Genomic DNA, 17,353 nt, shown 5'->3' with positions numbered 1-17,353 from the left:
CTCACCTTCTTTCTGTTTGAAGGTTTGAACATCCACTCTAAGCTTACTAAGCTTTTGAGGAGGAAAAAACTTGGCTAAGAAATCCGTGACCAGCTTGTCCCAAGAGTTCAGGCTGTCTTTAGGTTGAGAGTCCAACCATATTCTAGCTCTGTCTCTTACAGCAAATGGGAAAAGCATAAGCCTGTAGACCTCGGGATCAACCCCATTGGTCTTAACAGTATCACAGATTTGTAAGAATTTAGCTAAGAACTGAAAAAGGATCTTCTGATGGAAGTCCATAAAACTTGCAGTTCTGTTGCATCAGAGAAACTAATTGAGGTTTCAGCTCAAAATTGTTTACTCCAATGGCAGGGATTGAGATGCTTCTTCCATAGAAGTCGGGAGTAGGTGCAGTAAAGTCACCAAGCACCTTCCTTGCACAGTAAAGTCACCAAGCATCTTCCTTGCATTGTTGTTATTTTCGGCCATGTCTCCTTCTTTTTCGAAAATTTCTGTCAGATTTTCTCCAGAGAGTTATGCTTTAGCTTCCCTTAGCTTCCTCTTTAGAGTTCTTTCAGGTTCAGGATCAGTTTCAACAAGAATGTTCTTGTCCTTGTTCCTGCTCATATGAAAAAGAAGAGAATAGAAAATATGGAATCCTCTATGTCACAGTATAGAGATTCCTTTATGTGAGTAGAAGAAGATATGAATAGAAGAAGGAGAATCCAAACACAAGGGTGAGGAGTAGGTTCGAATTCTTAGATGAAGAGGGGTGTTAGTAAATAAATAAATAAATAGAAGGAGGTGAAGGAGAAGAATTTTCAAAAATTAGATAAAATAAAATAAAAGTATTTTTGTATTTAAATTAGAATTAAAATTAAAAATTCGAAAATTAAGAAAGGAAAAATTAAATCAAATTAAATTAAATTTAAAACAATTAGTTGATTTAAAAAGAAATTTTGAAAAAGAGGAAGGTGATTTTCGAAAATTAGAGAGAGAATTAGTTAGGTAGTTTTGAAAAAGATATGATTGAAACAAAAAGATAGGATTAGTTTGAAAAAGATTTGAAAATCAATTTTTGAAAAGATAAGAGGTTAGAAAAGAAGTTAGAAAAGATTTTGAAATTGATTTTGAAAAGATGTGATTGAAACTTATTTTGAAAAAGATTTGAAAAAGAAATTTAAAAAGATTTGATTTTGAAATCAAAGTTGATTACTTGACTTAACAAGAAACTAAAAAGATATGATTTTGAAATTCAAAGATTGAATCTTTCTTACTAGGCAAGTAACAAACTTAAAATTTTTGAATCAATCACATTAGTTGTTAGTAAAGATTTTGAAATTATGAAACAAAATAAGAAAAAAAATTTGAAAATCAATTTGAAATTTTCGAAAATTATGAAAGGAAAATGAAAAAGAATTGATTTTTGAAAAAGATTTGAAAAAGATATAATTTTAAATTGAAAATTTGATTTGACTCATAAGGAACAACTAGATTTTAAAAATTTTTGAAAAAGTCAACTCAAATTTTCGAATTTGATGAGAAGAAAAAGGGAAAGATATTTTTTTTATTTTTGAATTTTTTAATGATGAAAGAGAAAAACATCAAAAAGACTCAAAACATGAAAATTATGAATCAAAACAGAAAAAATATGCAAGAACACTTTGAATGCAAAGATGAACACCAAGAACACTTTGAATGTCAAGATGAATACCAAGAACTTATTTTTGAAAATTTTGAAGAAAAGAAAAACATGCAAGACACCAAACTTAGAAATTTTCAAACTTTAGACACTAATAATTCAAAAATGCATATGGAAAACAAGAAAAGACACAAAACAAGAAATTTTAAAGATCAAACAAGAAGATTTACCAAGAACAACTTGAAGATCATGAAGAATGCAATGCATGAGTTTTTCGAAAATTTTCAAGAAAAATTAAAAAGATGCAATTGACACCAAACTTAAAAATTGACACTAAACTCAAACAAGAAACATAAAATTTTTGGTTTTATGATTTTATAAATTTTTTTGGATTTTTTCGAAAATTATTTTGAAAAGGAAAATAAGGATTGCAAAATTTTTAATAGGAATTTCAGGAATCTTGCAATGTTAGTCTAAAACTCCGGTCCAGGAATTAGACATGGCTTACTAGCCAGCCAAGCTTTCAGTGAAAGCTCCGGTCCAAAACACTAGACATGGTCAATGGCCAGCCAAGCTTTAGCAGATACAAATCAGACATACAACAACTGAATTGCTGAAGAAGACAAAGAAGCTCTTCTCTTGAGGATAAGTGAAACCTCGGTCCAAAAGATTAGACATGGCTTAACAGCCAGCCAGGATTCAACATATCTCATGAAACTCTAGAATTCCTTCTTAAAAATTTTGAAGAACATAGAATATTTTATTTTATTTTATTTTTTTTGAAAAATTTTCGAAAATAAAAAGCTTTAAAATTAAAATAAAATTACTTAATCTGAGCAACAAGATGAACCGTCAGTTGTCCAAACTCGAACAATCCCCGGCAACGGCGCCAAAAACTTGGTGTTGTTGCCGGATCAAACATGGTACTGTTGTTGCCGGAAACAAATGCGAAATTGTTGTTCGTTCCCTCCCCAGCAACGGCGCCAAAAACTTGGTATTGTTGCCGGATCAAACATGACGGTTCCATTCCTTGGTAACGGCGCTAAAAACTCAATACGCACGTTCATAATCTTAATTCTTTGTCACAACTTCGCACAACTAACCAGCAAGTGCATTGGGTCGTCCAAGTAATAAACCTTACGTGAGTAAGGGTCGATCCCACGAAGATTGTCGGTTTGAAGCAAGCTATGGTCACCTTGTAAATCTCAGTCAGGCGGATTCAATTGATTATAGAGATTTAATAATTAAAAGATAAATAAAATATAAAATAAAGATAGTGATACTTATGTAATTCATTGGTGAGAATTTCAGATAAGCGTATAGAGATGCGTTAGTTCCTCCTGAACCTCTGCTTTCCTATTGTCTTCATCCAATCATTCATACTCCTTTCTATGGCAAGCTGTATGTTAGGCATCACCGTTGTCAATGGCTACATCCTGTCCTCTCAGTGAAAATGGTACAATGCGCTGTCACTGCATGGCTAATCATCTATCGATTCTCGATCATACTGGAATAGGATCCATTGATCCTTTTGCGTCTGTCACTACGCCCAGCACTCGCGAGTTTGAAGCTCGTCGCAGCCATCCCTTCCCAGATCCTACTCGGAATACCACAGACAAGGTTTAGACTTTCCGGATCTCAAGAATGGCCGTCCATGGATTCTAACTTATACCACGAAGATTCTGATTAAGGAATCCCAGAGATACTCATTCAATCTAAGGTAGAACAGAAGTGGTTGTCAGGCACGCGTTTGTAGTTGGGAATGATGATGACTGTCACGATCATCACATTCATATTGAGGTGCGAATGAATTTCTTAGAATCGGAATAAGCTTGAATTGAATAGAAAAACAATAGTACTTTGTATTAATTCGTGAGAAACAGCAGAGCTCCACACCTTAATCTATGGTGTGTAGAAACTCTACCATTGAAAATACATAAGTGATGAAGGTTCAGGCATGGCCGAATGGCCAGCCCCCAAACGTGATCAAAGGATCAAAAGACAATCCAAAGATATCCAAAGATAATAGTAAAAAGTTCTACTCAAACTTATCATAGAGAGGAAACAGTGGGGATTTTTGAGAAGACAGCCGCGAGAGGCCAACTTATCATGGGTCATTGAGTTCTACTCAAACTTTTACTTGCCTACTCTGCAGACTGTCTTCGTCCGTCAGTAGCAGGTTCCTATCTCCGAGAGTGCCATACAGAGAGCATTGGACCTTCCACCTAGTCCAGAGGGATGGGACGCCTATCAAGAGGCCTCTTTCAAGCGCCAGACATACCAGTTTGACTGAAATAACGTTCTTGGTGTCATAGCACAACCTGGCAGCAAGTGGATCTACGGACAGCATAGGACCCGACCTAAGAGCATCTCAACACAGTCACTCACCCTAGAGGCTCGCGTGTGGGCACTGATAAACCACTATTTTATGGTTTATCTTGTGTTTAATTGAGTAGTTTCATCAAGTCATCACCCACTTATTCATACTAATTGCATGATTTTATAATTCCTTACTAGTATTATTTATGGTTGAAAACTTGCTTCCTAGAGATCTTTAATTAGTATATTTTAATTTTCCTTTTATACCGTTCGATACCGTGATCTGTGGGTTAAGTGTTTCAGGCTTTATAGGGCAGGAATGGCTTAGAAAATGGAGAGGAAGCTTGCAAAAATGGAAGGAACACAAGAAATTAAGGAGATGACCAGCGAACACTGACGCGCGCGCATGGCTCACGTGAGCGCGCGGAATGAAAAAAATGTAGCGACGCGTGAGCATGCCTGACGCGTACGCGCGGATTGGAGTCTGCACAAATGACGCGAATGCGTGGATGACACATACGCGTGACAAGGAAAATTGCTGAATGATGTGAACGCGTGACTGATGCGTACGCATGACCTGCACAATCTGCAGAATTAACAGAAAATGCTGGGGGCAATTTCGAGCCGCGTTTTGACCCGGTTTTCGGCCCAAAAACACAGAATAAAGCCAGGGAACATGCAGAGACTCAAGAGATCTCTTTACAAATCTTAGACACAATAGACATATTCTCATTAGGATAGTTTTAGGTTTTTAGATCTGAATCTAGAGAGGATTACTCTTCCTCTAGGTTCTCTTTACATTCCCAGTTTATCGTTTTATGCTTTTGGATATTGAAGAAGTCATTACCTCCGTTGAAGACATTATTCTAGTTTGTTTCTTTTCTTACTCTTTTATTTATTCCATATTCTTAATTCTTGTTTAAAGTAGTAATTGGATTATTTTCATGGATTGTTAATGCAAAGGATTACTTTTTACTTTTAATTAATTTTATTTAATTTATCATGTCTTCTTCTTATATTTTTATGAGCGTTATATTCATGTCAATGGAGTAGACTCCATACTTGACATGGGGGTTGATTAAAAGGAGATACTTGAGTTGGAAGGCTTAAGTGTTGATTAAATTCGAAATTGTTGGCTAGTTCTGTATTTACTAACGCTAGACCTTCCTAAGGGAGAGGACTAGGATTTGCGAATAAGGATTAGCTTAATCACTTGACTTTCCTTTATTTAGTAAGGGTTAACTAAGTGAAAACAACAACCTTTTTAATACTACACTTAAGAGACCCAAACAAGGATAGAACTTCTAATTAATCATTCCCCCAGTCAAGGCTCTTTATTTAGAATATTAATAATCATTCTTAGTCTTATTGCTTTAATTTACAATTATTTAATTGCTCATTATTCAACTCTCAAAACCCTCAAAAAATTCCTAATTAATAAATTAGCATCCTTTCGTGCAACTCGTTGGGAGACGACCTGGGATTCATACTCCAGTATTTTTATTCATAATTTTTGTGACACCCTTTTTAAATTGGTGAGGTGGATTTTAGCTGGTTAAGGGGCTATACTTGCAACGCTGTTCTCTTATTAAAAAAATCTCTTAATTGGTATAACTTCTACCATGCACCAGTTTTTGGTGCCATTGCCGGGGAGTTGCAATTATGTGCTAAATTATTAATTAGTGTACATATTTTTATTTTTATTTGCATATTTTATTTTTTATTTACCATGAGCTATATGTTTCTTTCCTTGAATGACGCATTCACTGCCTGATCCAAGCTTAGCCACGTTTGATCCTGAAATTGAAAGGACTATTTCACGTATTAGGCGAGCTCGATGTCGGTTAGCCTCTGAGGGGTGGTGAAGTGATTGTTATCGATTCACCAGTCTCATCTAAGGGCGAATCTGAACCACCATCTGAGAGCGAAACAAGCTCCTTTACTACTGATTCAGTTGATTCACATGCAGATAGAATGGCAAAACCTAGGAGGATTACTCTCCAGGAAAATGGAGCCCCAAATTTTACAATGCAGCCATATCAAGTGCATTACCCAACTCTGGCTGCAGATTTTAAACTGAAGACTGCACTAATCAACTTAATGCCCAAGTTTCATGGCTTACATGCTCAGGAGCCCATCAAGCACCTCAGAAATTTTTAGATAGCATGTTCTACTGTTAAGTGTCAGGGTGCGAATGAAACTTCTATTCTGTTAACTACCTTCCCATTTTCTCTTGAAGGAAAGGCGAGGAAGTAGTACTACTCCCAACCTGAAGCAACTGTTACCAACCGGGACACACTCAGAAGAGAATTTTTGGAGAAATACTTTCCAGCTGAAGTTACAGACAGACTAAGGAAAGAGATCTCATGCATTGTTCAAGGTGAATCAGAAACTCTCTACGAGTACTGGGAGCGTTTTAAGAACCTTCTGGACGCATGCCCCCATCACATGATTGATAGACTAGTGTTAATAAGCTATTTTACTCAAGGCATGAAGCCTCGGGATAAAACTACACTAGATGCTGCTAGTAATGGTTCTCTGAAGAAGTACAAGACCGCAGATGAAGTATGGCAATTGATCAGTGACTTAGCTGAATCCACCAGGAATCACAGGCATAGGAGCACCCACTCAAAAGCTGTTGCAGAAATTTCCTCTAGCACTAAGACCTCTGCCCTTACATAGAGCATATGTGAAATGACCAACCTACTGAAGCAATTACAGTTGAATCAACAACAACAAGCTCAGCCTTCCTCACCACAACAAAGCCAACAGTTAGTTCTCCAAAGAGTATGCGGCATATGTGCTAACTATATTCATTATACTGATGAATGCCCACAGCTTCAACAAGAAGACAATACTGTGGCAGCTACTCATAACTTCTATGACCGCCCGAATAAGGATACAATCAACAAGGCGGCAACCACAACCAAGGTGGAAACTATATCCAAGGATGGCAGGACAACTCCAACCAAGGTTGGAGGGATAATTCCAGCCATGGCTGGAGGGACAACTATAACAGAGGAGGCAGAGACAACTATGGAAAATAGAGGTAGAATAACAACAGACAGCAGAATCAAAACCAACCTTACAGAACTCCTCACTTAAGACAATCACAAGGACCCCAGCAAAACCAACAATAAGTACCACAGATCACTTATCATACTTCCTCATCAAATAACGAGATGCTTCGTTCTCTTGCACAAGGACAACAAGATATGCAGACTACACTGAACTCTACTCTAAATGGTCTGAACGCCACTTTACAAGCTTTCGCCGCCCGGATAGATTCATTACCTACTTCCACTAAACAACCTTTAAACTCCAGTGGAATTCCTTCTCAACCCTTACCTAACCCGAAGGGTGGCATCAATGCCATCACTTTGAGATCCGGAATCACACTACCAGAGAGGAATCAGGAGGAACCAAGCCCAATAGAATACGCCTCAGCTGAGGATGTGATAGAAGTAGAAGATGCTAAAATGGAAGATGCTGAAGAGGAAGATAAAGTACAAGACAAGGTTGAAGAAGAAACGGCTCAGCTAAGGAATGGAGCACCAAAGGATGCAGAGGCTACAAGTGGCGCCGTCCCTATCCCATTCTCACACCTTGCAAGGAAGTCCAGAAAGCAGATGGAACTTGATCCCAAAATAGTAGAAATTTTCAAAAAGGTTGAGGTAACCGTTCCCCTTTTTGATGTTATTCAGCAAGTACCTAAATATGCAAAGTTTCTGAAAGATTTGTGCATACATAAAGATAAAATTAATGAATTAGAAACTATTCATTTAGGTAGTTCTATATCTGCTTTAATGGGAGGTATACATGAAAAATATAGTGATCCAGGTCCATGCATGGTTAACTGTACCATTGAGAGGTGTAATATTTTCTAATTGCATGTGTGACTTAGGAGCATGTGTTAGTATAATGCCATTGTCTATATATGATACCTTAAGGCTCCCTCCCTTAAAAAGGTTGGCAACTCGTTTTGTGTTAGCAGATAAAAGCATTATTACAGTAGCTGGAATTGCTCAAGATGTATTAGTGAGCATTAAGGGGCTCACATTTTCCAATATGACAGTTCCAGGTGATACAAAGAGAAGATGAAGGCTGTCCATGACAAACACATAAAAAAAGAGAGAATTCAGACCAGGGGAGTTAGTTCTTCTTTATAACTCCAGACTGAGGCTTATGCCAGGGAAACTAAGATCAAGATGGAAAGGTCCCTATAGAATAGAGAAGGCAGAGCCATATGGAGTTTTTCACCTGCGTCATCCTTCTAGATCCAAATTTCTAAAGGTCAATAGCCATCGCCTGAAGCTTTATCATAGAGAGAAGATGAAGGATCACAAAGAACTAGAGGTTTTCCTTTTGGAAAACCCACCAATAGAAGCAAAATGAGCCTGAAGACGTCCAACTTAAGGACGTAAAAGCAAAGTGCTAGGTGGGAGACAACCCACCATGGTATGATCGTTCAGTTTCAGTCTTAATTTTATTTTACTTTATTCTATTTTTATTTTTTAATGACTCTTCTTATAATCTCTGCATATAGCTGCATATAACCTGCATTCGCATCTGCATACTGCATTAAAAAAAAAACACAGGACACATAAGCGTCGCTGATGCGTCCGCGTCATAGGTGCCTTGGCTACGAGAAGAAAAGAAGCAGAGAGTCACACGAAAGCGTGGCTGGAGGCGTGCCTTAGGCACAAGCATGCCCCAGCGAACGCGTCGCTAACGCGCCCGCGTCATTTTGAAAAATAGCCTCCCACGCGTCTGCGTCACCCACGCGACCGTGTGCCCTTGTAAAATCGACGTAAAGAGGTATATGGCAGCAAGTTATGAAGGAGCTGGGCTGGAATGGTGCTAGAAGCACAAGCCCTATCACGCGAACGCGTGCCCCACGCGTCCGCGTCGTTTTCAAAATATGGCCATTCACGCGATCGCGTCCCCCACGCATCCGCGTCACCCAGATTTTTGGCAAAATGCGTAAAAAACAGAAAGTTATGCGTACGCGAGGCTGCACTCGCGCCAATAGCACAAATCAGGCCACGCGATTGCGTGACCCACGCGTCCGCGTCACCTGAACTTATCGCCCATCACGCGATCACGTGCTCCACGCGTCCGTATCACATGCAACGCACAGCTTATCCAGTCACCAAGTCATCACCCACTTATTCATACTAATTGCATGATTTTATAATTCCTTTCTAGTATTGTTTATGGTTGAAAACTTGCTTCCTAGAGATCTTTAATTAGTCTATTTTAATTCTCCTTTATACCATTCGATGCCGTGAAATAAGTAAAAGACTGTAAAGTAAATAAATAACTGTAAAATAAACTTTTGGCAAGGTATGAGAAATTAGAAGTCCTATCCTAGTTATCCTTATCAATGATGATGAAGATTGAATCTTAATTCCACTCAGTTAGTCTTTACTTAAAGTAAAGAAAGATCAAGTGACTAATTAGTTTGATCTTCAAATCCTAGTTAATCCCTAAGGAAAGATTGGGATTATTGAAGTTCAATTCAATTAGCAAAGATAACAATTATCAATCATGTTTGAGTTGATAACTCCTGAGTTACTGATTTCTTAGCCAAGACCAAAAGGGAAAAAATAAATTTGCTGGAATAAAAATGTCTTTAGATTGGAAGCAACAGTAATATAAATAAAAGAAAGCAATAATAAACTGAAATACCTCAAATAACATTAATTCAAAGAGTAATCTGTAACATAGAAGAATTCATAAATTAAATTAAGAAAGCAAGTAATTAAAAAGGAATGTTGAACCTGATAAAAAGAGATAATCCTGAAAGTGAATAAAATCCTAAATCTAAATCATAATCCTAAAGAGAGAGGAGAGAACCTCTCTCAAAACTAAATCTAAATCATAAAAAGTAACTAATTGGAGACTCTCCTTTGAACGGATTCATTCCCACACTTCATAACCTCTGATCTGTGCCTTCTGGACTTGGATTTGGGCTAAAAAGGGCTTCAGAAATCGCTGGGAGTGTTTTCTGTAACTTCTGGTGCGTGGCCTCTGTTACGCGTCCGCGTGGGTCACGCGGTCGCATCAATTGGAGTTTTCTTTGCCATGCGGTCGCTTCAATCATGCGTCCGCGTCATATGCGTTTCGCTCAAGGCGCGCGATCGCGTCATTCACGCGATCGCGTCACTACCGTTTCGCGCTGGCATGCGATCGCGTTGTCTATGCGATTGCGTCACTGCCAGTTTCTTCAAAAACTCCGTTTTGTGCTTTTCTTCCATTTTTGTATGTTTCCTTTCATATTTTAAGTCATTCCTGCCTTAGAAGATCTGAAACTACTCAACACACGAATCACGTCATCGAATGGAAGTAAAGGGTAATTAAAATAATTACTTTTAAAGCATAGAAAACATGTTTTTCACATACATCACATAATAAGGAAGGGAAAGTAAAACCATGCAATTAACATGAATAAGTGGGTGAAGGACTTAATAAATCACTTAAATTAGGCACAAAATATATCATAAACTATGGGTTTATCAACCACCTCAGCAGATAAACTCTCAATCCCAACAAGATTCTAATTGGAAGATGATGAAAAGTTTTATGCAGAAAACCAGAGCATCTATTAGAAACTTGGAGGTGCAAATGGGCCAACTGAGCAAGCAAATACCTGAGAAGTCTACAAATACAATTCAAAAATTGGAGATTCAAATGGGTCAATTAGCCACAAAAGTTAATGAAATTGATAAGAGCACCATTAATAGCCTTCCTGGTAACACAATTCCAAATTCAAGAGAGGAATGCAAGGCTATCACCTTGATAAGTGGACAAGTGGTAAGTATGGAAGCACAAGTTAATGAGGAGCCAGTTGAAAAAGAAGCTCCAGAGGAGAAGAGGGAAGAAGTAGAGCACGTCCCTCCAAAGTGTGCGCACAACCCATTTCCAGACTCTCTTGACACTTATCCTACATTGCCAAAGGCTCCTGAGTACAAGCCTAAAATGCCATATCCTCAGAGACTTCAAAAGGAGACCAAGGACAAGAAGTTTTCAAAGTTCTTGGAAGTCTTCAGAAAGTTGCAAATCAATATTCCTTTTGATGAGGTTTTGGAGAAAATGCCTCTCTATGTCAAATTCATGAAGGAATTATTGTCAAAGAAGAAGCCTTTAAAGGGAGATGAGACAGTGGTCCTGACTAAGGATTGTAGTGCCATAATTCAGAATAACTTGCCCTCCAGGGAGCTTTCAAATTCCATGCACCATTGGGAGCACAACCTTTAAGAAAGCGTTATGTGATCTGGGAGCAAGCATCAATTTAATGCCCTTGTCTGTGATGAAGAAGCTGCAAATCCAAGAGGCACAACCCACAAGGATAGCATTACAGATGGCAGACAAATCTATAAAGCCTGCATAGGGATTAGTGGAGAATATCTTGGTCAAAGTGGGTAAGTTCTTCCTCCCAGCAGATTTTGTGATTCTTGACACAGGGGAGGATGAGAATGCCCTTATAATTCTAGGTAGACCATTTCTAGCCACTAGGAGAGCTCTAATTGATGTAGAAGTGGATGAATTAGTACTTAGAGTGCATAATAAGCAACTGATCTTTCATGTCCTCAAAGATATACATTCAGTAGGTGAAGAAGAGAGGTGCATGCAGACTGAGCTTATTAATCTAAACCTTCAGGAACCCCCTGATGATGCACAGTAGAATCTGCAGCTCAAACCTCCTTTAGTGACAGTCAATAAAATTTCTCCTGACATCAAACCTAAGTTTGGTGTTGGGAATGCATCATCCACCAAGGAGGAGGTTCCCAAAAAGAAGAAAGTACCCAGAGGATGGAGAAAAAAAAAGATCCCCACTGAAGGTTTCTCCCCAGGAATAAAAGTGGTGTTGACTAGCAATCCAGTGTGGATTTATACAGTAAACAAAATCCTCTCTCTGGAGCATATTGAGCTACTTTATGGAGACACAGGGAAGAAGTTCAAAGTTAGGGGTGAAGAGCTGAGCCCCTATGATCCTCCTCCTTAGAGGAGTTGACTGTCAAGCTAGTGACGTTAAAGAAGCGCTTGTCGGGAGGTAACCCGATAATTTCGTATCCTTAGATATTTTTTGTAGTAGTGATTTTCTTATTTATTTGATTTTTATTGAGTTTTTACTGTTTTTCTTTCGTTTTAAGTGTGTTCTGATCATGCAGCTATTTTAGAACAGGAACCGAACACTATATAAAAAAAAGGGCCGAAAGTTGCGCTGGAGTTGTGCAAGAACTATGCCTCGCACACCAGCTCACCCACGCATACGCATCCCAGACGTGTACACGTCACTCTGGTTCTCGGCAATCCACGCGGGAGCGCACATGGCGCGCACGCATGCCTTGAAAAATCGACGTAAATGGGTGCATGGCCGAAAGTTGTGCTAGTCTTGCGCTGGTACTGTGCTAGCCGCGCGACTCAACCCACGCGTCCGCGTCCCTGACGCGTACGCACGCTGTGCGCGTACGCGTCGATCGCGCCGCATCACTTACCCAGTGCGCCGCCCAGTTTTCATTCTCTCTCCCTCCCAAATCCTAATTCTCTCTTGTTCTTTTATCCTTTTATTCTTCTTTCATCATACTATTTGTTTTTATTTTTCCATATGTCTTTTTATGTTCCTCTCTGTTTTCAGTTATTCTTTGCTTGAGGACAAGCAAACCATTAAGTTTGGTGTTGTCGCTCGCTGATGCCTTTTCAGTTTATTTTTATGGTACCAAAGGGAGGCAAATTATTTTCACGGAGGAGCACAGCCTGGAGAATAAAACGACCGCTAGGATAACTGAGGTTGTTAAGTTCCTTTCATTCTATATTCCTTCCTGCTCTTACTATGTTATGTTCCGGTTTTCTGCTATTTTGTCTCGTTTATTTTATGATCCTTTATTAGATAAATTCCTAGGTTCTAGTTTAGTTCTACTATTTTGAAATTTTCTGTTATTTGCTTTAATGTTGAAAGGTGCCTCATGTATTGCCCACTGAGCTTGAAATCAAAAAGAAAGAAGAAAAGATGTAGTGCATGAGAAATTGAGTTTAATTTTTAGAGTAGTCTCATTTATTCAAATGTGGTGGTATTTTCTGTGATTCTAAATGCATGACATAAACTGTGCATGTTTGAATTTGAATCAAGGAATGTTGACGTATAAGGAAAAGGAATTTAGAGAAGTATTATGAATTTTCTGAAAATTAGTGACAGTTAATCCTTTAAGCAAAAGAAACAGCAAAAAAAAAAAGAGGATATAAAAGCAAGGTCCAAGGCTCTGAGCATCAATGACTAGGGAGGTCAAACATGATTAAAAGATCAAAGAGTTGTTTCCCTAGTCATATGCTTGTGATATTTTTGTGTCAAGTAATCCTTGAGATAGAACATTTAGAGTTGAGATCAATTGCAATTAGTAGAGTATGCCAAAGGCTTTGAGCACCACTGTTTGAGAATAGCTGAAAGAAAAATCAGAACTTCAAAAGAGTTCCCCAGTTAAGTTCTTGTGGTGTTCTTGTGTCAATTAACCCTTGAGACAGAACATTTAAAGTCACGGCTAAGCTCAAGGTGCAAAGCACCAGTTAATTGAGAATTATGGGATATCTGCTGTGTTCAAGGATTTAACTGGGGTATAAAGATCAGAGAACTCATAATATGATCTGGATTCTAATTTCGCATGACATTGACATTCCTCCGATTCAAAGGAGAGTGAGATGCCAAAACTGTTCAGAATTGCAATAGATAAATCCCACTTTAAGAAGAGACACAAGTGGTATGCAAAATTGTGATCGTTCATTCCTTGGTAATGGCGTCAAAAACTTTATACGCACGTTCATAATCTTAATTCTTTGTCACAACTTCGCACAACTAACCAGCAAGTGCACTGGGTCGTCCAAGTAATAAACCTTACGTGAGTAAGGGTCGATCCCACGGAGATTGTCGGCTTGAAGCAAGCTATGGTCACCTTGTAAATCTCAGTCAGGCGGATTCAAATGGTTATAGAGTTTTAATAATTAAAAGATAAATAAAACGTAAAATAAGATAGAAATACTTATGTAATTCATTGGTGAGAATTTCAGATAAGCGTATAGAGATGCTTTTGTTCCTCCTGAACCTCTGCTTTCCTGTTGTCTTCATCCAATCATTCCTACTCCTTTCCATGGCAAGCTTTATGTAGTGCATCACCGTTGTCAATGGCTACTTTCCGTCATCTCAGTGAAAATGGTCCAAAATGCGCTGTCACCGCACGGCTAATCATCTGTCGGTTCTCGATCATACTGGAATAGGATTCAGTAATCCTTTTGCGTCTGTCACTACGCCCAGCACTCGCGAGTTTGAAGCTCGTCACAGCCATCCCTTCCCAGATCTTACTCGGAATACCACAGACAAGGTTTAAACTTTCTGGATCTCAAGAATGGCCACCAATAATTCTAGCCTATACCACGAAGACTCTGATCGTAGATCAAGAGGCTAAGAGATATGCATTCAAGCTTGTTTGCATGTAGAACGGAAGTGTTTGTCAGGCACGCGTTCATAAGTGAGAATGATGATGAGCGTCACATAATCATCACATTCATCATGTTCTTGTGTGTGAATGAATATCTTAGAGAAGAAATAGGCTTGAATTGAATAGAAAAACAATAGTACTTTGCATTAATTCATGAGGAACAGCAGAGCTCCACACCTTAATCTATGGTGTGTAGAAACTCTACCGTTGAAAATACATAAGAACAAGGTCCAAGCATGGCCGAATGGCCAGCCTTCCTAAATGGTATATGAATTCGAAAATAGGGAAAAAGACCCCTAGTACAATAGTAAAGAGTTCTATTTATGCTAAACTAGTTACTAGGGTTACATAAATAAGTAAATGATGCAGAAATCCACTTCCGGGCCCACTTGGTGTGTGCTTGGGCTGAGCGTTTGAAGCTTTCACGTGTAGAGGTCTTCCTTGGAGTTAAACGCCAGTTTGTAACCTGTTTCTGGTATTTAACTCTGCTTTGCAACCTGTTTCTTGCGTTTAACTCCAGAATAAGGCAGAGAGCTGGCGTTGAACGCCAGTTTGCGTCGTCTAAACTCAGTCAAAGTATAGACTATTATATATTTCTCGAAAGCCCTGGTGTCTACTTTCCAACGCAATTGAGAGCGCACCATTTGGACTTTTGTAACTCCAGAAAATCTACTTTGAGTACATGGAGGTCAGAATCCAATAGCATCTGCAGTCCTTCTTCAGCCTCTAAATCAGATTTTTGCTCAAGTCCCTCAATGTCAGCCAGAAAATACCTGAAATGACAGAAAAACACAAAAACTCATAGTAAAGTCTAGAAATGTGAATTTTATTTAAAAACTAATAAAAATATACTAAAAACTAACTAAATCATACTAAAAACTATGTAAAAACAATGCCAAAAAGCGTATAAATTATCCGCTCATCACAACACCAAACTTAAATTGTTGCTTTCCCCAAGCAACTGAAAATCAAATAGGATAAAAAGAAGAGAATATACTATAAATTTCAAAATATCAATGAAACTTAGCTCCAATTAGATGAGCGGGACTAGTAGCTTTTTGCCTCTTGAATAGTTTTGGCATCTCACTTTATCTGTTGAAGTTCAGAATGATTGGCGTCTATAGGAACTTAGAATTTAGATAGTGTTATTGATTCTCCTAGTTCAGTATGTTGGTTCTTGAACAAAGCTACTTTATGAGTCTTGGCCGTGGCCCTAAGCATTCTGTTTTCCAGTATTACTATCGGATACATACATGCCACAGACACATAACTAGGTGAACCTTTTCAGATTGTGACTCAGCTTTGCTAAAGTCCCCAATTAGAGGTGTCCAGGGTTCTTAAGCACACTCTTTTTTTTGCTTTGGACCTTGACTTTAACCGCTCAGTCTCAAGTTTTCACTTGACACCTTCACGCCACAAGCACATGGTTAGGGACAACTTGGTTTAGCCGCTTAGGCCAGGATTTTATTCCTTTAGGCCCTCCTATCCACTGATGCTCAAAGCCTTGGATCCTTTTTATTACCCTTGCCTTTTGGTTTTAAGGGCTATTGGCTTTTTTCTCTTGCCTTTTGGTTCAAAGAGCTTTTGGCTTTTTCTGCTTGCTTTTTCTTTTTCTTTCTTTTTTTCGCCATTTTTCTTTTCTCTTTTTTTTCTTTTTCGCAAGCTTTTGTATTCACTGCTTTTTCTTGCTTCAAGAATCAATTTTATGATTTTTCAGATTATCAATAACATTTTTCCTTTTTCATCATTCTTTCAAGAGCCAACATATTTAACATTCATAAACCACAATTTCAAAAGACATATGCACTGTTCAAGCATTCATTCAGAAAACAAAAAGTATTGTCACCACATCAAAATAATTAAACTAGTTTCAAGGATGAATTCGAAACCATGTACTTCTTGTTCTTTTATTTTTAGAACAGTTTTCATTTAAGAGAGGTGATGGATTCATAGGACATTCATAGCTTTAAGACATAGACACTTAAACACTAATGATCATATAGTAAAGACACAAACATAAATAAAAAATAAGGCTCAAAAACCGAAATACAGGAAAATAAGAACAAGGAGATTAAGGAACGAGTCCACCTTAGTGAGGGTGGCATCTTCCTCTTCTTGAAGAACCAATGGTGCTTTTGAGCTCCTCTATGTCTCTTCCTTGTCTTTGTTGCTCCTCCCTCATAGCTCCTTGATCTTCTCTAATCTCATGGAGGATGATGGAGTGCTCTTGGTGCTCCATCCTTAGTTGTCCCATGTTGGAACTTAATTCTCCTAGGAAATTGTTGATTTTCTCCTAATAGTTTTGTGGAGGGAAGTGCATCCCTTGAGGCATCTCAGGGATTTCATGGTGAGGAATTTCCTCAAGCTCTTGTTGAGGTCCATGATCTCTTGTTTGCTCCATCCTTTTCTTAGTGATGAGCTTTTGAGATGAATCTCTCCATCTCCCATGACTCAGAGGTGGAAGCTTTTGCCTTCCCTTTCCTCTTTCTAGAGGTTTCTCTAGCCTTAGGTGTCATAAATGGTTATGGAAAAACAAAAAGCAACGCTTTTACCACACCAAACTTAGAGGGTTTGCTCATCCTCAAGCAAAAGAAGAGAAGAGGGAGTAGAAGAAGAAGAAAAATGAGTGTGAGTAGTTCGGCCAAGGGGGTTTTAGGTGGTTATGATGTGTGAAAAAAGGAAGGAGTGATGGTTTGAATTTGAGTGGATGGGTGTAGGTGGGTTGTATGATGGTTTTGGAGGAGTAATGGAGGTGATTGGTGGAGGTTATTTTGGGGAAGAGTGTTATGGAAAGGTGTGAGGAGGAGAGAAGAAGAGAGGTGGGATAGGTGGGGATTCTGTGGGGTCCACAGATCCTGAGGGGTCAAGGACTTAGCATCCCTGCTCCAATTAGGCATGCAAAACGCCCTTAGAGTGCATGTCT

The sequence above is a fragment of the Arachis ipaensis genome, chromosome B06, assembly GCF_000816755.2.
Source record: "Arachis ipaensis cultivar K30076 chromosome B06, Araip1.1, whole genome shotgun sequence".
In the NCBI taxonomy this organism is placed as follows: domain Eukaryota; kingdom Viridiplantae; phylum Streptophyta; class Magnoliopsida; order Fabales; family Fabaceae; genus Arachis; species Arachis ipaensis.
The sequence above is the reverse complement of the archived record's forward strand: the minus strand, read 5'-3'. Positions refer to the sequence as shown.